Here is a 22,622-nt window from a genome sequence, read left to right on the forward strand (position 1 = left end):
AAATCCTCTACATCATAATCACCCATTTCAGCTGATCTGTTGCTCCCTTGTTCATTCATTACGACACAAATTTATCTTATTTGTTCAGTGATAGTCCACTTTCCGCCGGCCGGTGTGGCCGTACGGTTGTAGGCGCTTCAGTCTGGAACCGCGTGAGCACTACGGTCACAGGTTCGAATCCTGCCTCGGGCATGGATGTGTGTGATGTCCTTAGGTTAGTTAGGTTTAAGTAGTTCTAAGTTCTAGGGGACTGATGCCCACAGACGTTAAGTCCCATAGTGCTCAGAGCCATTTGAACCATTTTCCACTTTCCGTTAGGACGTACTATAGGGCTTTTTTTATCACAAAGGATCGTACACATTGTGCTGTTTTATGTGCTGCTGATTAGCATTTCACTTTCGAATAGTCACTATTATCTATCCATGTACTACTTCCCCATTATTCACTTTTTGTTTTTCAGTCGTTTTTGCTATGTATAACACGTACATTTCCATTGTTCGCTTGGTAGTCCTTAATTTTTAGATTATTTTAGCATTTGAAGCGCATAACGTAACGTTTTGCAAATTGCTACTGGCAATATACACTAGTGTTAGGCTTTATGATTAAGACACGATGGAAAGTAACTCATGAATAAAGCATTCAGTTCTTCAAATGAGTCGATAACCTATTATACTCTCATTTTTATTTATTCATTGAGGCGTTAAGTTGCATGGTGTGTTGAATTGTAATACGAGTAAGTAAGCAAATTAATCAACTGCTTCTGTAGCTTCATCAATAATGGTTACCATGTTCCTATAGGCATATTTATTGTACAATACTTTGATCTGTAAATAATCATCAGGTTTCCTGTAGATTTATTCTGTTCATAACTACTATCGCATTTTAGAATTCATTCTTCTAGGGCCTAAAACAAACAAAACTATGCCGTCCGGTAACAGAAGATGGTTCACACAAGTCTGTTTAAGCATATTTCTTGTTCATTACATTTTAGTACTCTGAAGGCATCTTTCAAGGCTGCAACAAACTGTCGTGATGAAATTGAGCCCTCATGTCTCTAAGTCCTTACCCAATTGTGAACTGTTCCCAAAATTTTACGTAGTGGAATAGAAACAACATATCTTTCAATAAACAGAGCGAGATTTGCGTTCATTTTATTGACCATTATGTTATAGTATTTCTCCGTCTTAACACTGTAAATTTCTCTGTAAAGTGAACCAAAATTAGCTTTCCCAGCAGTAAAATTTAAGAACTCCGATCAAAGGTACAGGTGTATCGCGTAAGGATGATTTGAGGTGCAGCACGCACCGTTTTCCCTGTACGTCCCCCATACTGACAAGGAGACGTCACGACCGTGGGGTCGGGGATTTGTCCACAATTTTGTGTGGTGAAAGAGGACCCCTAACACCTCACGTGGTTAAAATATTAGGACGCACTACCTGGGAAATCCCGCGAAAAATCGATCCAAAGTTTCTTATGTGCCTTATGAGTATAAAATGTTAGTACACTGTCGATCCGCCGTCTAGCCTCGGTGTTTGGGGCTCGGATTGTTACGTCAGAGGTCTCGTGTTCGATTCCTCCTCTGGCACTTTTTTTTCCTTCTTTTTCATTTTCTTTGGTTATTCCACCAATTATTCAGAAAGTTTCCCAAACCTACATTATCTTTAACAAATTAGTTACATTATTGAATAAAAATTATTTTCTTTTTGTCCAACAATTCATGGCGGTGGGTTTTCCATTTTTCATTGTAAAGTATATGAGGAGAAACATTGCCTTTGTAATCAGAAGAAAAAAGTCGACTGGGAAACATTCAATTTTTATACATATAGTAATAATAAACAAGAACCGCAGTGGCAATCATCGTAAAAACAAACAAAGCAATAATTTTTGCGACATCTTGCGCAACATATAAGAGCGGATTTTTTACATTCACAGGGCGTTTGCAATAAATCTGTACAAAAACATACCCCGTTAACATTTACGAAAATGTTTCGAGTTTGTGACAATTTTGAGGCAAACCAGGCATACTAAATCACGTCTCGGAACATTGGTGACGATAATTGATGGTGAATTATAGAATGAATTTTTATACACTCTTCCCGGGAATTAATTTCACGATTCTCCTGTATCAATGCGCTACAATTTTGCAAGCAACAGAAGAAAAAAGAAGTGCCGGACGAGGAATCGAACCCGAGACATCTGGCGTAAGTGTCCGAGCGCTAACCACGTAGGTCGCACGGAGGCGCGGCAATGGACTAACATTTTATGCTCATAAGGAACCTAAGAAACTTTGGATCGATTTTTCTCGGGATTTTCCGAGTAGTACGTCCTAATATTTTAACCACGTGAGGTGTTAGGGGTCCTCTTTCACCACACAAAATTGCGGACAAATCCCCGACCCCACGGTCGTGACGTCTTCTTGTGAGAGTGACGATTTGTGCAAAGCACTTTCTCCCTGTCTGAAGAACTGTTTTACGCAGAGCTCCCGACACCAGCCAGCTACATTGCCTGGCGCCACTCAGGCGCGCACCACGCTCTCCGGGCTCTTCCGTGGACGCTACGGCCATGCAGACAAGGTGACGTTCACTGCCTGATGAAGTTGCCGCTTGTTCTTACGTTAGCTCACTGTTAACAGTCATCCGCTTAAAAAAAGCGCACTATTCGCTTTGCAGTGCTCTACGTGGTGCAGAACTGCTACTAGCTTGTCACGCGACTCTTAATTGTTGACGTTATAGTCACTACAGCGAATTGTACGCGCCAGGCAGTTCCAGGGAACAAGTCCAACAAGAGCGGTCGACGTGGAGACTTGACAGAATGGTAGAAAGCAACTGTCGTGTTTGGTGGTGCCCGTACCACACTTACATCTACGTACAAACTTCGCACGCCACGGCAAGGTGCGTGGCGGAGGGTACCCTGTACCACTAAAAGTCATTTCCTTTCCTGTTCCAGTCGCAAATAAGACGAAGGCAAAATGACTATATCCCTCCGTAAGAGCGCTACTTTGTGTCATTTAAATTCGTTGTCCTTTTGGGGATAGGACGCTGCGGCAGTTGATTCGATCTGCAGTCAGCTTCAGATGCCGATTCTCTAAATTTTCTCATTAGTGCTCCTCGAAAAGAGGGTCGTCTTCCCTCCAGAGATTCCCATATGTGTTCACGAACTATCTCTATAACACTTTCGTGTTCTTTAGACCTACGGTGACAAATATAGCAGCCCGCCTTTGAATTGCTTCGATGTCTTATTTCAATCCGACAACGTACGGATCCAAAATACTCTAGCAGTACTCAAGAATAGATGGCACTAGAGTCCTATAAGCCGTCTCCTTTACAGATGAACCACACTTTGCTAACGTTCTCCCTTTAAAATGTTCTAATGCCGAAATGGCATAAAATTTCAGGCCCTACTTTGCCGATTTTGCAGGCATGAATGGGATGAAACTACAGCGACCTCGAAAGGGAAGCAGCATTTCATCAATGGTCACAAGTTATCGCAGGGAGTAGTTGTTTTTATACTTTCAAAATCCCTGTAAAACTCCCTAATGGCTGCCAATATATTATACTTTTCTCGTATTCCCCTGGTTGCTCGTTCATCAATCCTGATACATCTCAGTAGGAACATAAAACTGCTATATGAAAACGCAGCTCGGCAAGCCATCATCTTGGTACTATTACGTTTCCAGGCACTTCGGGAACTGGCGCGCCTACTTTCGTTGAGCGCGATCAGTAACAGAACTCCACAAAGAGCCATCATTTCCGAAGAAGAAGTAAACCTATAATCTCAGTCCCTCGTACATAAATTGTATATCTCTGTTCTGAAATATACACGATTGTGTACCCAACAATTTTGTCAGTCATATTTTTGTGAATGAATCTCATGAACAGATGCGAGGAAATATTTCTTTCCGAGCCTGGCAATACTGTTATTTAATGTTTTCTGACGTAAAAACGGTAACCGTTGCCTTGAATTTCATGTAAGGGATTGGAATGTTCGTCCCCGGATTGTTCTGAGTCGCTGCTGTGCTAATACATGTTCACACTTCCTTCCTTCCGTTCATTTTCATGGTGAAGTCGCATGGAGGCTCTAAGTCATCATCTTCGTCCTCAGGCCCCACAAAGTATTTGAGATATAACTTCATCATATATATTGTACCTATTCCTAGAAGTAATTACGTGCATTGCACTTATCGCAATGCGTAGCGACGGTTGGCACAAACAACGGTAAAAGCAAAGAGAGGTACGACAAAATAAATACGTACATGTTCCTTCGCGCGCGGTATGGAGTGCCGCTTGTGAGATGTTTTCAGCGCAACGGATAGTTTCTCACTCATTATACAGGGAAACAGGAGACAGTCACGTGCAATACTCTGGGGGGTGGGGGGGGATAGTGGACCTGGACTTGGAACTTCTATAAACGCAAAGCGAGGGAACTACGGACTAACACGTACTTCCGCGGACACTGGGGCTGCGTCACTCTCTGCCGCCACGCGGTATTTAGAGGGTCAAATTACTTGTCTCAGAGTCATCTACGTCGCCTCAGCGGGTTTCAAATGTTAATAAGAATGACGCTGTGTTATAACTTGTATCAGAGGGTACCTGAGGGATCGTATCCGAAGACCACAAAGAAACTAAAATGAAAACAGAAAAAAACACGTTTGATATTAATATGTAACCCGTGACGGCAACCTCCGTTTATAGCTTTGTACGTACTTATTCACTGTTGGGACTCAGTGCCGTAATTACTTTCCGATGATCTTTTATGAGGGATTTTGCCGCCCTATCACGCAAAGAATCCTGTTCGCACCTGTGTTTGATTTAAGAAAAGTAGAAAGCTGAAAGTTCAGTCATCTGCTGTGCTACTGAAGAACTTCCTTTATGTAAATGAAGTAAAGCTGCAGTCCATGTTGAACTAACTTTTCAGAAAATTTTTTGCACGAAAACTGAAAACCACAGAGTTAGGTTCGCGTGCTTTTTCGCTGTGCAGTCATTCTGAAAAGATTACAATCAAATGACCTCACTTACGCAACTTGGATGTTGGGGACCTGTAGCGTATCATGAAATCCGAACTGTTTCGTTTCTGGCGAATCCCCACATCACTGAGAAGTGAATTCCAGGTTAAAAGGCAATGTGAAAGAAAAACAGGATTTGGCCATTGTTTGAACCCACAAACTTTCACTTTTCGGGCACATACCACGCCGCAATACCACCAGGCCCGGTACGAAATTTCATCCAGCTTGTCTGCTCTGGCGGTTCCCTCTTGCTCTCTAGAGTTGTGGTGGCTGTAACGTTAGGTGACAGTAGCATCGTTTTCACACCGACACGGGACTTCCATTGATTATGATGCAAACAGTTTTTACGAAATATTAGTAAATTGTATACATAACTCTGCCATGAGAGTCATTGTATTAGTCAAAACCCGATCAAAATCCGTACAGTAGTTCCCTAGATTAGCCCAAATGTACAGAGAAAAGCGAACATGCGATCTCAAATATATAGGGAAGAGAAGAGAAGAAAAGATATGACTGTAATGTTCATCAGAATCGAGCTACTATCTCCTCTCCGAAAATCATAAAGTTACTACAGATATCAGAAAATAACCACAGCTGCAACTATCCAATAATTTCCGTTTTTGGTAACATCTAGGAATATTTCAAGTTATACCCAGAAAACTATGAAAACTCAGCTAATGACGGTAACCGCTGCGCATCCCTTCTACCAATTGGTGGTAAAAGTGAATCGAATTTGCTTCCCACTGAGACTTCTTGATATTCTGGCAATGATGCAGCTATGACTGCAGCATTACATTCACAGTCACACAGCAAAAAATATTTTCTTTGCAGGGGACTGCAGAAATTTGCTCGAAGACACACAGATCACAGCCGTTATTAACATATCGAATCTATTGTTAGTTGGCATTATAAAACTCATCATGGGCAAAAAAGGTCTTGGGAAGAAAGTAAATTTTTTTATTGATCAAGGATTATGGTAACATAAAATGCTGGGTGCCCCAGAAATGTTACAAAGAAGTTCGAGGGGTTGTACAGGGGGCCTTGTGGAACAAATCGAGAACAAGAACCCGCGTCCGTACGCTGACGGACCGTAGACGGAACGTCTCACTAAGTTGTTTGTTTCTGAGGGATGGCGACTAATTGACACGATTGTCAGTGGAGAACATGGAGCTACATGTTTGTAAAAAGACCTTGTCTTCTGTGAAAGCGATGTTCTCTTGCCTTAGTGAATGACAGTTCAAAACACGGGTTCCCATCCACAGTTCATTTATCCCCGCACCCTCTAAAATGTCTAACGTTTTTCGGTGTACAGGAGAAAAATAAACTGCAGATGGAAGCTCATGTCCAAAACTGTCATCCATCAAAGCATCAGTGTATCACACTCATAAGAGACAAGGGCTGCTTACACAGCAGAGCCCCAGTGGCGATTTTAGGAACCAACCGCCTTCAGCTTTGACACTCTGTAGCATCGCTGGATGACGTTTTCTATCCTTGGTTGGTTCTTCAGGACACCCTCTACAGCCCCATGAACGTTGTCGTAACGTTTCTAGGACACTCTGCATAATGGCATAGTCCAATACATACTGAAGACCACCACTTCAAGAGGTACACTTATATATATTAAAATACTGCCATAACAGGCAAAGAGAGCATTATCCCACGAGTAATATGCCAGTAGGAAGACGAATATCAAGTGCAAAACGAAATACGTAAATTACTTATGAACAAATACAGGCGGGCATTCCCTCTAAACCTGTTACCCATCAGATAAAAAGAATCTACTAACATTTGACCACAGGACATTCCCCCATCCATCTACATCGAATACAGCAATAATGCTGACTGCGAATATGGCGCAGTAACAATAGGAGATATAAATCACACTTTCTTAGCATGTAGCAAGTATAAAAATCACAATACAGATTGCTAACAGCAGTTAATTATATGTTGTCAATGTTTACCCACTAATTCGGCAATTCTCCTTCATCTTATCTTGAAAATCCTACAAAATTTCGGAAACAGTAAAAGATGCTCCTATGACCTGCATGTCAGAAGTTAATAATATTAAATTTTAAAAACGAATACTGTGACCTGCTGGAAACAGTGGTGCTTTCTTCCACACTCCCTTTGTGTGTGATGATTATTCGCCGACAGAGCTTCAAGAGGGGAAGGGCATGGGTGGGTGCGCACCATCTCTCTCTCTCTCTCTCTCTCTCTCTCTTTCTCTCTCTCTCTCTCAGTAATTCATCTCGCTGGTACAACCGTTTCCTGAGTTTGGATTCATTCAGGCCAACCGTTCACACTGTTGCAATTGTAACAAACTTTACTAGATATTAAAGATTTTTAGTTATGTCTGTACTTGTCAAAGTAGGTAAAAAGACTTGGTCTAGTAGCAGTCCTTGTGTAACAGAAGAGATACTGAATTTAATTGATGAAAGGAGAAAATATAAAAATGCAGTAAATGAAGCAGGGGAGAAAGAAAAGAATCATCTCAAAAATTTGATGACACGAAGTGCAAAATGGCTAAGCAGGGATGGCTAGAGGACAGATAAGGGTGTAGAACCATGTTATCACTAGGGGTAAGATAGATGCCGCCTACAGGAACATTAAAGAAACCTTTGGAGAAAAGGGAACCACCGGTATGAATGTCAAGGGCTCAGATGAAAAACCAATCCCAAGCAAAGAAGTGAAAGCAGAAAGATGGAAGGGGTATATAGAGGATCTATACAAGTCCGATGTACTTGAGGGCAATATTATGGAAAATGAAGAGGACGTAGATGAAGATGAAATGGAAGATATGACACTGCGTGAAGAATTTGACAGATCACTGAAAGATCTAAGTTGGAACAAGGTCCCAGGAGTAGATGAAATTCCATTAGATCTACCGATAGTCTTGGGAGAGCCAGCCATGACAGAACTCTATCATCTGGTGAGCAGGATGTAAGAGACAGGCAAAATACCTTCAGACTTCAAGAAGAATATTAATTCCAATCCCAAGGAAAGCAGATGTTGACAGGTCTGAAAATTAGCGAACTATCAGTTTAATAAGTCATGGTTGCAAAATACTAACATGCTTTCTTTACAAACGAGCGGAGAAACTGGTAGAAATGTTGGAACACGCGAGGGAATACTGACCCTATGAATTATTTTAGACGATACGTTAAGGAAGGGTAAATCTACGTTTGTCGCATTTCTAGACTTAGAGGAAGCTTTTGACAATGTTGACTGGAATACTCTCTTTCAAATTCAGAAGGTGACAGATGTAAAATACAGGGAGCGAAAGTCTATTTACAATTTGTACAGAAATCAGATGGCAGTTATAAGAGTCGAGGGGCATGAAACGCAAGCAGTGATTGAGAAGGGAGTGTGACAGTGTCGTAGCCTATCCCCGATGTTATTAAATCTGTATATTGAGCAAGCAGTAAATGAAACAAAAGAAAAATTTGGAGTAACAATTAAAATTCGTGGAGAAGAAATAAAACTTTGAGATTTGCCGACGACACTGTAATTCTCTCAGAGACAGCAAAAGACCTGGAAGAGCAGCTGAGTGGAATGGACAGCGTCGTGAAAGGAGGATATAAGATGAACATGAAGAAAAGCAAAAAGAGGATAGTGGATTGTAGTCGAATTAAATCAAGTGATGCTGAGGGATTAGATTAGGAAATGAGACACTTAATGTAGTAGATGAGTTTTGCCATTTTGGGTAGTCGAAGTAGAGAGGATAGAAAATGTAGACTTGCTATGGCAAGGAAAACGTTTCTGAAGAGAAGAAATTTTTTAACATCGAGTATAGATTTAAGTGTTAGGAAGTCGTTTCTGAAAGTGTTTGCATGGAGTGTAGCCATGTATGGAGGTGAAACATGGACGATAAACAGTGTAGACAAGAATTGAACAGAAGCTTTGAAATGTGATGCTACAGAAGAATGCTGAAGATTAGATGGGTGGATCACGTTATTAATGGGGAGGTACTGAATAGAATTGGGGAGAAGAGGAATCTGTGGCACAATTGACTAGAAGAAGTGATCAGTTGGTAGGGCGCGTTCTGAGGCATCAAGGGACCACCGGTGTGTATTAGAGGGAATCGTGGAGGATAAAAATCGTAGAGGGAGACGACGAGATGAATACACTAAGCAGATTCAGAAGGATGTAGGTTGCAGTAGTTATTCGGAGATGAAGAGGCTTGCACAAGGTAGACTAGCGTGGAGAACTGCATCAAACCCATCTCTGGACTCAAGACCACAACAACAACAACAACACGTGAAACTAAATGAATAACTGTATACATCTGAGTGGTGTCCGTTGTGTAGGACTTGTCTTACGGAACAGACATCACTCGTGATGACGAAGTGGTTACATTCATGTAAGCATGAAATGTAGGAAGGGGAAAAGATAATGGTGATTGGGAAATCGTGATGGCCAACCACACAGAGCATTGTGGTAATACAAGGGCGAAAGTTGAAAACTTGTGTCAGAATGGCCCTCAAACCGGGATGTACCGCTTGAGCGGTTGCTTTAACTGCTCTTTTGTATCCTAACAACGAAGGGGTCCACCGATTATCTGTGGTAGGGGACCAAATTGTGCAGAGATCGCAGCTGACACCCGTGGTGTTCAATAGGAGTAGACTTCCCTAACTACTAATAACTCCTGAACACTGGGGATATGACAAGAAACGGGCAAAAGAGAGGAGGAATAAAGAACAAAACAAAGTAATATAATGAGGGAGACATAGGATGCAATTCTTCAAGTACGTCTACGGTGGAACTAAGATGATGAGCTGTACTATTTCGAAAATTGTGCTCTCCGTATGCCCCAACTTGGGGGGGGGGAGGGGAGGGGGAGGGAGGATCATAAATTACACTGTGTAAGTAACCTGCAAACTGACGGCGGTAGTATAGCGTCCGATCAAGTGCGGTATGAGAATCCAAAACACAGTACCAAAAGTCGAGTTTCGATTGCGCCCAGTCACTGAAGATGTGGGCAATCGTCAGGCCCTTGAACCATGTCATAGAGTGGTGCTTGGTGAGTGGAAAATGTGTGTCGTCTGCAAGGAGAAGGAATTGAAGGCTGACCGTCACTGGTGGGGCGTGGAGGTAACATGTCAGTATACATTGCACCGATGACACCAAGTGTCGACGGACAAGTGAGACAATGCTCATCATTGTCTTCGCTGAGGCATTCAGTACATATCGGTGATTCAGCCAGTCCAATACGATGAAGTCGCTGGTTTGTCAGGTATTTATTATTGACGATATGATACCACAGGTCTTGTGCATCGATTGTAAGGAAGGGCACATGAATGTTCATTTGCACCATTCACCAACGGATATCTCGGCAGGGGTCCTCCAAAGTATTGTGGGGAAAGGGGTGCATTGCAGAAACAAACAACTTGTAGCTGTCTTTCACTTGTCAGATAGACATCACATACATAGCTAAATTCGACAAAGCAGTTCGATATGTGGGAAAGTGTTGGGGCAATGTGGGTCACATTCAGCAGCGAGACAGAGGAGGCCAGCGTAGAAACCTCAAAGAGGCGGCACATAAGGGATTTAAAAGGCCTACGCCAAAGCCTTGTCATAATTGTTAAATATAGAGCAAATGAGTTGGCTGTAGCACGGACGAGACCGAATCCTCCTGCTGAATGGTGGAGAGGGAGTCTCAGCGGATCTTAAAGATGAATCCCACCAATACGAAGGACTCAATGGCCATCTGGAATTGTCGTCCTATAACTGTAGGTAGACGGAAAATTTGGACAATGTCTACCAACTTGGGTACGATGTAGGTGTGGATGTGGGCCCCTCGCTGGAGTGGATTCATGCAGTGGTGGATGTGGGCTCGTATCATTAGAAGCAAATGACAGTAGGTGTATGCCTCTGTGTGGTGGGTACGTCTAATAAATGCGACACCCAGGTAACAGAGTTTGCACACTGTGGCCAGTGGCTAAGTCCCTAAATTTAGGGAGCCACCACCAGTGTTCATTGTCACTGATTTGGCCTTACCCACGATGCTTCTTAAATTTCTTCCATACTGTGGGATCCACGTATGGCGTACATGCCAGGAGAAGGACGTCGTCCACATGTGCCAGGCAACGAAATGTTTGTGCGTATAGGGTGAGTCGTGCAAGGCAGGGTAAGAGGCCTCCACTAAGGAGTTCGAGGGTAGCTGCGAGCAGCACAGTCGAGAGAGGACAACCCTGTCTGGCAGAACGCCATATTGGAATTGGTCTACAAGTGATCGGTTGCCTTCAAAACTTGATGCGGCACTGGTTAGCAGGCGTCGCAGGGTGTCAACAAATGGCGAAGGGAAACTCGTATGCGTAGCTACCGATAGAAGGAACTGGTGTTGGGCCCTATTAAAGCCACTGTCGAAGTCGATTGATACCAGTGTCACATACCCTGACTCCTGTAGAAGTTTGGACGATATTTTGCATTTGCACTGAAGTAAACGTCAAGAACTTTTCTCCTACTTTTTCAGAAATGTGTATACCCGAGTGGTGTCTGTTCTGTCAGGCTTGTCTGATAGAACAGACACCCATCACATATACATATATCTGAAAAAAATAGGGGTCAGGTCTTCAACTTTTTTTTCGGAGCGAATACACAAATATCGTCGGAGCTCCTACGGGAATCAGGATTTGCTGGTAGTGAGTTTAATGGACGACGCATGCTGCATTGCAGTGAGCTCTAAGTTAGAAATTTGATTTGCGTCCGGATGGCCAAAGTCGTTAAATTAACCACTCACGAAAAACGGTAAATCCGGGTTCGAGTCCTGGTCTGGCACATACTTTCAACTTTCGCCACTCGATTATCACAATGTCCCATTCCTACATTTCATGTTTGCATAAATGATCAAAATTTCCTTTTTGTCAGACGTTTTTCAGCTAAGCATACAGAGGAATCTTCAGTGACCTGAAAAACACACACACACGCACATAAATTCAACTGCAATAATAGCCCCTGGGCTTCTCAGTTACAAACAGTGCTCTGCTGATTCTTGCGTTCTTTGATCTTTACATGTATTTCATTATTTATAATAGATGCTGATGTCATTATAAAAAACACAACACAAAAGAAAAGGAAATGGTACACAGTGACACACACACATAAATTAACACGTAAAGCAATAGATATTCTAAATACACATTTGATGTCTCTCTACAGCATATACAATAAAAAAAATTTCCAAGGAAATATAAGGCGCTTAACACTCAAAACAGATAAATTTCAGGGATCAGACGTCTATCAACTTAATTTCCAATATGAGTATCAGACGTATTAGAACAAGTTGAACGGAGTTGATCAGATTGTTCAAGCAAGATACTAGTGTACAGAATTTAAAACAACATAGCCATCATTCTACAAATATAGAGCCAAGACATGCAAATTATCATAATAAATAATAATAAAAATCTCTTTCCAATGCAAGAGAGGTGTCGTAACACAAAAGACGCAGCAGACCAAATATACAGTATTATTAACTCAATATTAAACCTAGCTGAAGCAGGTATAACATATGTACACTCTCTCTCTCTCTCTCTCTCTCTCTCACACACACACACACACACACACACATACACGTCCCCCCTCGTAAATGTTAGACACACACAGTAAATGTTAATGACTACCCGTTGCCGATGCATACGATAATTACAGATGTACCTTCAAGATGAGAGTGTACTGCTGTATTAGATTGGAGAACTGATAAATAAAATTTTCTGAAAGCTTGATGTAAAATAAATTATTACAAAATGCAGCTTAACGATATAGCCTGAGTTGTGTTCCCTTTCCCACTGGAATTGACGGAACAGGAAAACATTAATAGAAAACAAGTTTATAGTAGAACACTTGATAAATTATATAAATGTTCATTCAGTAGTGAATGGACTTTCTAGCAATGATGCTCAACTATTGTTACCTGTCTGATCACAATTAAGTGGTATAATAAAAATCAGTAGGCGCAGTTATTTAATAGATATCAGAAAGTTTCATAGCAGCCTAACAAGAGGTTCAAAAATGTTCAAATGTGTGTGAAATCGTATGGGACTCAATTGCTACGGTCATCAGTCCCTAAGCTTACACACTATTTAACCTAAATTATCCTAAGGACAAACACACACACCCATGTCCGAGGGAGGACTCGAACCTCCGCCAGGACCAGAACAAGAGGTTGACCGGAGCTATACGTACATGGTGATCAATGTCATTTCTAATAGGGCGCGCTGAAAAATAGTGCTTCCGAATTTTTCATTCTGGTTTCAGTAACGATAGAGATATTACAAGTCACGCATATTAGTAGGTCGACTATTCCCGCTTCGCTGACGCAAGTTGCAACCTTCCACAGCCAGAAGGCTCTGACTTGCAGCATCTGACATGGGTGTGCGTAACGTAACTATGTCTTGTGCATGACACACAGCGTGTTGTAATCCCGTTTCTAACCGAAGAATTCGTCCGCACATGGAGCACCGTCTACTTCAGCATGACAATGCCAGAACACACGCTAGCGCTGCGACACTTGCAACAATCCGGTAGATTGCGTTCACTGTCATCGATCCTCCTCCATACAGTCCCGATTTGGCCCCATACGATTTTTATCAGTTTCTAAAGCTACAAGAACACCTCCGAGAACTTCACTTTTATAGAGTTGAAGCGGTGCAAGCAGGGGGGAGGTTGTGGCTCCGTCAATAAAGTGAAACATTCTACAGTGACTGTATAAACGGAATGGTCTCTCTTTGGGAGAAATGTGTTCGTCGCCAGGATATCTATGTTGAGAAATAAATACGTATAAATGAAGAATAAAGATGTAGAATGTTAATAAATTTTGCTTCGTTTAAGAAGTTTTAAGAGTTACCACATCAAAAATTCGGAGGCATCACTTCTCAGCGTGCCCTCTTATGTTTAATGAATTTTCAGATAGTTTTATATTAGCCTTTGAAACGAGCTTTCATAAATCAACAATAAGATATAACATCAATAAGGTATCAAAAAAGTCATGAATTACAAAAGGACAGGGGAAAAGATAGAACCGATTTCACATTACAAGATATACTGTGCTAAGACCAAACAATTACAGAGCTGGACATGTTGGAAATGTGGGTCTCACGGGGAGCGTGCAACGGACAAGTCCTTGCAGACGCACTATCCCCTGTGCCCTCAGCGGCTAAGATGGATAGAGTGTCTGCCATGTAGGCAGGAGATCCCGGGTTCGAGTTCCGGTCGGGGCACACATTTTCAACATGTCCCCAATGATGAACATCAACACCTGTTTGCAGCTAGGGTGTCGATTTAATTATCATTTCATTCCAGAGAAGCTACACGGTTATCAATGGTATCTGTTCTTTCGGGAACACATACTACCTTCATATACAGTTAAAATATGGATACCCGGCCATTGACCTAGTGCGAACGCACACGCTATGCCCCAACTCGTACGGGACTTGGTAGATTAATCTACCCACGAGTAATGAGTGTGATGGTCCAACATCTATTAGGCACACTACGAATGTAGTGGGGTGGACATGTTGGGAATGTGGTTCTCACGGGGATCAGGCATGGGATAAGTTTCTGCAGGCGCACTATTTTCTGTGTCCTCTGTGGCTCAGATGGATAGCCGGCATGGTAGCTCAGCGTGTTCGGTCAGAGAGCCGGTTGGCCTCTGTAATCAAAAACTGAGTGGAAGGATCAACCACCGAACTTGAACAGGACGTCTTGCGACGTCCTCAACGACCAAACACAACGATCAATAACGAACAAAATGAAAAAAAAAAAAGATGGATAGAGCATCTGCCATATATGCAGGAGATCCCAGGTTCGAGTCCTGGTCAGGGCAACACTTTCAACATGTACCCAATTATGTATATCAGCGCTGTTTGCAGCCATGATGTCGATTTAATTATCATTTCAATTACAGAGGTATTCTTTTTCTATCAATTTCCTCTCACGTACATTCCATACCAGATTAGAGAAACAGACAGAATGTAAGATTGTTGAAAAAAAGGTGCGTTTCCGATAGCGCCGACCATGTGCAGAAAAGTTCGGAAAGCTGAAAATAACACAAACTTGTTACACGATTCGTACAGCAGTCACATTGGGCTATATACCTTCATTTACCTTGATTTACTCACAATCCGGTCTAAAATTTTCTTACATATGATGTGGGTAGCACAAATTAACTTACTCTCAGTCACTTTGAGAAACAAAATCGATAACGTATACTTCAGGGTAAAAAAGCAGAGTATTTTGAATTAAAAACAACTCTATCTCTTCAAGCTGATGCAGAAATACCTGCAGTAAATATGTTAACAAAAATTAAACTAATCAGAATCTATGACAATCTATTAATAATTATCTTCTGTGCTACTAAAGCCAGACACCCTCTTAGAAAGCCAATGCTACCAAATCCAACCCGCAAATCTATTAAGATAAAACACAAGGGAGGATGCAGACCTAAGATTCATTACGATCATATGTTGCATCATCATCACACAGGTTAACCACTTCTAGCACTTAGTGAAATTATTGGGAATACTAGAAATGGCAAATACACCAATAAAACAGGCACAGAAACACTAAGTATAGGCTATACGTTAACATCGAAGGCCTTAGCAAGGAGTAAATACAGTAAAACGTCGCAGCTACCAGACAGCCTTTCACACAGGGGAGCTCCGCGTAGTTCAGATATAAGATTTAACTAAAGTTGTCAGCGGAATCGCGAAAATAGAATGACAGACATTGAAAAAAATATTTAAACCCAGGGTAAAGCATCTATCTACATGTGTAATATCTCATACCTGGGCTCATTACCGTAACGATACAGTTCAATCGCACGAAAACCACAGCTGAAGATATACAGCCGAATGTGTATTTGACGATCAAATTAAAAAAAAAAAAATTCGTATCACGAACGAGACGCGATAAAGCAAGATATGAAGGCTAACCGACAGCCAAAAGAATCGTAGGGCAATTTCTGTTATCCCGCTGGCAACCACAAGGACTACATAAAGACGGAAGATGGACGGTCATTGGTTCATGGGTTCATGTCTACACGACTGACAGGCAGATATCTGAAACAAATGGGCACTAGTAAGAGAACACACAGTGACTGGATGCTGAGGTTTCGGGAAGATAGAAAAAACCCGGAGCCTGAAGCTAACTGACGAACATACCCGTTCATAAAAAATAATAAAAACGTCTTTTTAAGTAATTAAGGCCGGAAGGATTACAGGCGAAATTACCTGGTCTAAATGGTTGATGAGACGAAACTTTAATTGTAAAGTTTCACGATGTATTTGTTTGCAATTCAATAACTGGAATGACTTCGACCTGGCTTTTACATATCGGACATCTTGGCAAACACTGGTGCTCTGGACTCTTGATGGAGCAGACTGTAACTATTCGTTGCGTTGCAGGATCTGTCTGCATGAAGCAACATCATTCAGAGTTGTTAAATGTAGCGCTGATAATCAGGCTAACGTCTAGACCACGGCCTGTGGCAGTCACGTTGGTGCTTTGCTACTGTTCATAGATTGGTAACGCGTCACTTTCGCTTAGCCATTGGGATGACACTTCCAGGGAACTAAGGAGAGGTGAGAAAAGAGGCGCTGCATTTCTTGCGCCGGAATTGAAACCATTGTCTCGTCTGCTGGTTTTCGATGTAGTTGTGAGTTTCGAGAGAAATATTTTGTGATTATGGTAGCGAAATATATATAGTGGAATGATTTACGTATTTAGCTCTCCACATCAACATTGCCATTTGTGCATGTCTCATGGATTAACTGCAAAGACACAAAAATGTGTCAAATGTGGTGGTGAAATGGCTCTTATAGAGTCAAAGGTTTGTGTGGATGGAATGATCTGTAAGAGCAGCAAAAGCCGTCATTTTTCCAAGCGTTTTGTCAGAAATAAGTATCTGGTTTCTGGGAACAATATGGTAGTTGGTACCATTTTGAAGCTTACCTATTTATGGGTTTATGAGTGTAAGTCAAAATGTGTCCTGAGAACTGGATCTGGCCAAACAAATCGTGGTGCGCTGGCGGCAATTTTGTAGAGAAGTCTGCGCGGAAATCTGCCTCAGAACGAGAAACTTCGTGACGAAGGGCAGATTGTTCCGATTGGTCTATCTCAGGTCGAGAAGAAGCAGTGTGGGAAAATGTCCGGTTATATCACACTGTTTCTCCACATACAAATGTCTAAAAAGCGAGCGTTTCCAACATCTTGCTGTCAATCACAAATTGACTTTCAAGGATCCGGAGACAGATTCCCACACAAATAGGAACATGGGCTGCCAGAACAAGACAGTAAAATACATTTTTATAGCTACCCCTTGTAATATATGTGGAAAGAACAAATTCGACATGAACCAGACTTTGCAGACTTCTATTTAATTTTGGAAGACACCATATTTGTGCGAATAGCTGTACAATTTTATTTATTCTCTACCGGTTTCGGCACTGGCAGTCATATTCACAGGAGATAACAATGTACATCAGCTGGTCAAAAGCACATCTCTGCCAAATACGACAAGGACAATTCTGAATTATCACTGCAGTAGATTTACACAAACGAAATTGGTAACAAGCACACTCCTGATCTTAACATCAAAAAACCACCACAAGCTTAGTCAGAGCTTGATCTATAAAAGGAGACGTTATTTCGTCAATATATAGAACCCAGACCGTAATACAGTCGAAAGACAATATTCTAATGTTAAAAAAAAAGTTACATGTTCGTGAAAGGCCCTGATGACCTGTGCATTACTGATCCACGAAACAGTATCTTCTCGTATAAATCAAGCTGATTGAGCTTGTGGTGCTTATTTGATGTTAAGATCAAGTGCTTTCATGTTACCACATTTCCACTGGGTAAATCTACTATGGAAATTCAGTGAACAGTTACTGTTATAATTCGACATACGTCATACTTGAAGTTGCTGCCATTGGAAAGCGATGTATTTTTTACCAATTGACGCACCTTACTGTCTCCTGTAAAGGTAGTTGCCAGTGGCGAAACCGGTAGAGAATGAATAAAACTTTACAGTCTTTGGCACAACAAATGATTTTTTCATATGTCTATCGGTTGTAGATAACCACTTGAACAAAGGTTCCTTTTGTGTTTTCTGTGAGCTGCTGCAATGCTATATAATCCGAACGAACAAAGTTTCTCGCTGTTTCATTTTTGCATTGTTTTCACTGTAATTGTTATTCCTAATATGAAAAGCAATTACTGGTTGTCAGAAATATTTGACTATTTTTCATCATAAATGTTAGTTACAAGGAGGTTCTTGTTAAATAAATTTACGTGTGAATGATGATGATGATGATTAGTGTTTTAGGGCACACAACAACGAGGTTATCAGCGCCCGTTCCCAAAATAAAATGTTGACGAGTGCAGCCAAGGTCTGTTAAACAAGGATCAATTCAGGGCCGATCTTTGAAACTGTGTTTGTGAGTTGGCAAATCCAACGAACCTAAAATTTTTTTTTAAGTGCTTGTGATGGCAGAGTGACCTGTAGCCCCGCCCACGATATACGTTAGATTGGAAGATATGAATCTATTTATGAGTCGACGAAGCTAATGAATGAGAAAGTAAAAATACTCTGGTTGTTATGACAGACTGATATGTTGCTTCAGCCGAGGTCTAGTTTTGGTGGAGTGTCAACGTTTGCTTGTGATCTGGTGAAGCCAAAAAATCCGTTTGTGGTGACTGACTGAGCTGCAGCTTAGCCCGAGTTCTACGTATGTTGGAATTGGTCATGTCTCGAATTGCGAAATTTTGCTGAAGTTGGGACCTAGTCATGCAACTTACATCTAGTACTGCAAGTAAAAGAGGAGTGTTACATTAATATTACCCGTCGTTAAAACTACCACGAATTCAATTCATAATCTTCGTTGTCACAAGTATTTAATTGTCTTTTTCCGAATATGTTACGAGTTACGAAACTAGGGTTGGCTTTGGTGTTACAAAGGCGTTTTAACCCTTGGATGCATGATGGGGACCTTTCAGGCCCGAGAGTAAATTAGTCGTCCCTTTAATCGTATGAAAATCATATGTAATTGGACCCTATTGTATGTAGTCCTTGGCCGGCCCGAGTGGCCGAGCGGTTAAAGGCGCTACAGTCTGGAACCGCACGACCGCTACGGTCGCAGGTTCGAATCCTGCCTCGGGCATGGATGTGCGTGATGTCCTTAGGTTAGTTAGGTTTAAGTAGTTCTAAGTTCTAGGGGACTTATGACCACAGCAGTTGAGTCCCATAGTGCTCAGAGCCATTATGTAGTCGTTAAAGATACGTCTAGGATTAAGAAACATGAAAAAATTGGATTTAATATGGCAAATGTTGTTTGGCAACAGTGTTTTCTTAAAGCTATGCATATAATGCATGAAGGGGCTTTTCAAGCTTGTTTATGTCTAATGCCTTAGCAAGCGATTTTCTGTCTGCCTGTGAATGTCTTCACCTGTGAAATTTTTATACTGGTAATTGTTGCATGTGCTAGAGTCTAGCAACAACAATAATAGACTTCCTGGTCGTTGCTGAGTTGACCTCAGAAGTGAAATTTCTTGCTCTCATAACTGATGTCATTATGTTTGCTATTCTGTTTTTCGTTTTTCTCTCTTCATCTGAAAAGTACCTATTTTATTGTAAAATGTAACTTTTCACGGCAGGAAATGTCACAATATTAACAAGAATGTTCCCAGCTATTATGCCATGGCCTAATGGATTTTACAGTAAACCCCAACGTTTCGTCCCCATATATGGAGGACATTTTCAAGGACGATTGTAGAATCTAAGAATGTCCGATTCACACCCTGACTCGCTACTGACTGCAGGAAAAGTCCTCTCCCGCGTGCTACTGCTCAGCGGAGTGATGTCGCATGTTATGAAAACCCGAGCGCAATTGGCCGTTGTCGACGGCCGTCGTCCGCTGTTGCTGTCGCCTCATTATGGAAGACCTGTACACATCTTCTTCAGTACCGGAATCCAGATGTCATTCATTTTCACATCCTATTGAATTTCCTGAGGTCCTTTTTACTATCTTTATGGCCTCTCTGTATAGCCTTTCATGATATCCACATGTGGCTGCCATTACTTGAGTAGTATCAAAATGAATTTGGTAGCCTCCCTGCTGGAAAGCACGTTCCGCAAGAGATGACCTGTCAGTCTCTCCTCTTCTGCAGTTGCCCTTGTGCTCTTCTAGTCGTTTGTTGACAGTTCTTTTTGTAGTACCCACATACACCACTACACAACTACATGGAATCCTATAAATTTCTGCTTTTCCAGCGGTTGGCGAGCATCCTTGGCCGATTTTAGGTGATCTTGTGTCTTCCGGGTGGGTTTGTAGATTAACGTGAGGTTCTGTTTTTCCAAGATTTTACCTGTGCGGTTAGTTACGTCCTTAATAGAAGGCAGTAAAACTTTCGATTTAACTGGGGCTGGAGTAGTGCTATGATTTCTATGTCGTTGACTTAACGCTCTTTACACCTCTTCAAATGAGCTGCTTGACGGAGAATTAAAACATTTCACCAATGCATTGTTCAGGAATGGTTATTCGTTAACAGAGGTAAAAAGATCGTTAAGACTACTGCATATGAATCATAGCACTACTCTAGCCCCAGTGAAATCGAAAGTTATCCTGCCTTCCACTAAGGCACACAGGCACTGAGGCCGCACAGGAAAAGTCTTGGAAAAGCAGGACATCACGTTAATCTACAAACCCACCCGGAAGACACGAGATCGCCTAAAATCGGCCAAGGATGCTCACCAACCGCTGGAAAAGCAGGAGTGTATAGGATTTCATGTAGTTGTGGAGAGGTGTACGTAGGTACAAAAAGAACTGTCAACAAACGACTAGAAGAGCACAAGGGCAATTGCAGAAGAGGGGAGACTGACAGGTCTTCTGTTGCGGAACGTGCTTTGCAGCCAGGAGACCACCACATTCATTTTGATACGACTCAAGTAATGATAGCCACAAACAGATGTCGTGGAAGGCTATACAGAGAGGCCGCACAGATAACAAAATATACTCCAGGAATTTCAGTAGGAAGGAGGAGGGTGCGAGATTAAATGACATCTAGATGTCATTCCACTGAAGAAGACGTGTACCAGTCTTCCGCAATGAGGTGACAGCAACAGAGGATAACAATCGTCGACAACGGCCTACTCCGCTCGGGTTTTCAAAACATGTGACGTCGCTGCATTGCGCACGAAGCACGTGGAATCGGACTTTCGCTGCCGTCAGTAGCGAGTCAAAGAAGTTGCAATCCCGATTGAAAATGTCCTCCGCATATGGGGATGAAGCGTTGGGCTTTACTGTGAAATAACTAATGCCTCTGAGCACCATGGGACTCAACTACTGAGGTCATCAGTCCCCTAGAACTACTTAAACTTATCTAACCTAAGGACATTACACACATCCACGCCCGAGGCAGGATTCGAACCTGCGACCGTTGCGGTCGCGCGGGTCTCGTTTGTAGCGCCTAGAGTCGCTCGGCCACACCGGCTGGCGTGAAATAAGAGCCCGGAACATTTTATTAACTGCGAGTTACTATTTAGACTTTCGTTCTAGCCAAGAAACTGTCGTTTCTTATAGTAAGGAATTATCTAGTAATTTATTTTAAAAGACATCCTATTATGCTATAAATGTAGATGATCCAAACACTTCAACAGGTATTTCTGAATGGTGGAACGAATGTGAAACTAGTATTGCTCCCGAAGATCACGTTGGTGCTGCATATAGACCCACGTTGGACAGCTCAGAATCTGAAGAAACGGGTGATGAATATTGGGATGTAAATGATGTAGGACAGCCTAGCCTCCTAATACTGTGCAGCCTGAAAATTGAAATACTGTAGTAAGCACAACCCATCCTGTAAATTCAAATAATATAGCAAGCACAGCCACACTCGAAAATGCAAATAATGTAGGAAGTCCAGCCCAGCCTGCAAACTTTTTTATCGGATGCGGTGGAACTCATTGATGATAAACGCCACCTCCTTCTAGCAGAACGCTTATTCATAATACAATGAAAGTTTCTCCAGATCCTGTTAGAGGAAAAATACACAAACGCCAAAAGATGCTTGGGAGTTACTTCATCACAAACAACATTGTGGATGAAATAGTTTTTTGCGCAATTTTGGAAGGACGGCGCTCAGCAGCTATAAAAGTTCAGTCATGGTGTAATGGGACAAACGAAAAAATCAATGCATTTTCTAGAGTTGTCACATTAGGTGGCAGTTACAGAAGCTGGGATGTTTTTATAAGACAATTATTTCACGACTCAACTTGTAACCCTGTCTGCATGGCAACAGTTCTAGAAACAGACTTGAAGAAACTAGGAGAGCCTAAGGTTGGACAGTAGCCACACCGGAGAAGCTAGGAGTCAAGAAGGTAATATGGCAGCTTTCCGCAAATGGTGGGAACCATTCATAAACAAATTCAGACAAAGATATCATCCAGGAGAGATCTCCACAATAGACGAGCGATAGTGTCTCCCACAGCGCGTTGCAAATTTCAACAACTCATTGCAAGCAAGCTAGAAAAATATGGAATAAAGATATTCTGGCTCTGTGACCATTAGACATCATACGCTAAATGGACTAGTGTACTCAGAAAAAATCCAGATCATCCTCGTCA

At 41.8% G+C, this 22,622-nt stretch overlaps 1 non-coding gene across 1 annotated transcript; it reads left to right on the top strand.

Moving 5' to 3' along the window:
* Positions 1 to 19,077: 19,077 nt before the first annotated feature.
* On the top strand, positions 19,078 to 19,161 carry Trnas-gga. The gene is given in 2 exon segments: positions 19,078 to 19,117; positions 19,127 to 19,161. It is a non-coding gene; the product is annotated as a tRNA-Ser (tRNA).
* Positions 19,162 to 22,622: the final 3,461 nt, after the last annotated feature.

This window comes from Schistocerca piceifrons, chromosome 5 (genome assembly GCF_021461385.2).
Source record: "Schistocerca piceifrons isolate TAMUIC-IGC-003096 chromosome 5, iqSchPice1.1, whole genome shotgun sequence".
In the NCBI taxonomy this organism is placed as follows: domain Eukaryota; kingdom Metazoa; phylum Arthropoda; class Insecta; order Orthoptera; family Acrididae; genus Schistocerca; species Schistocerca piceifrons.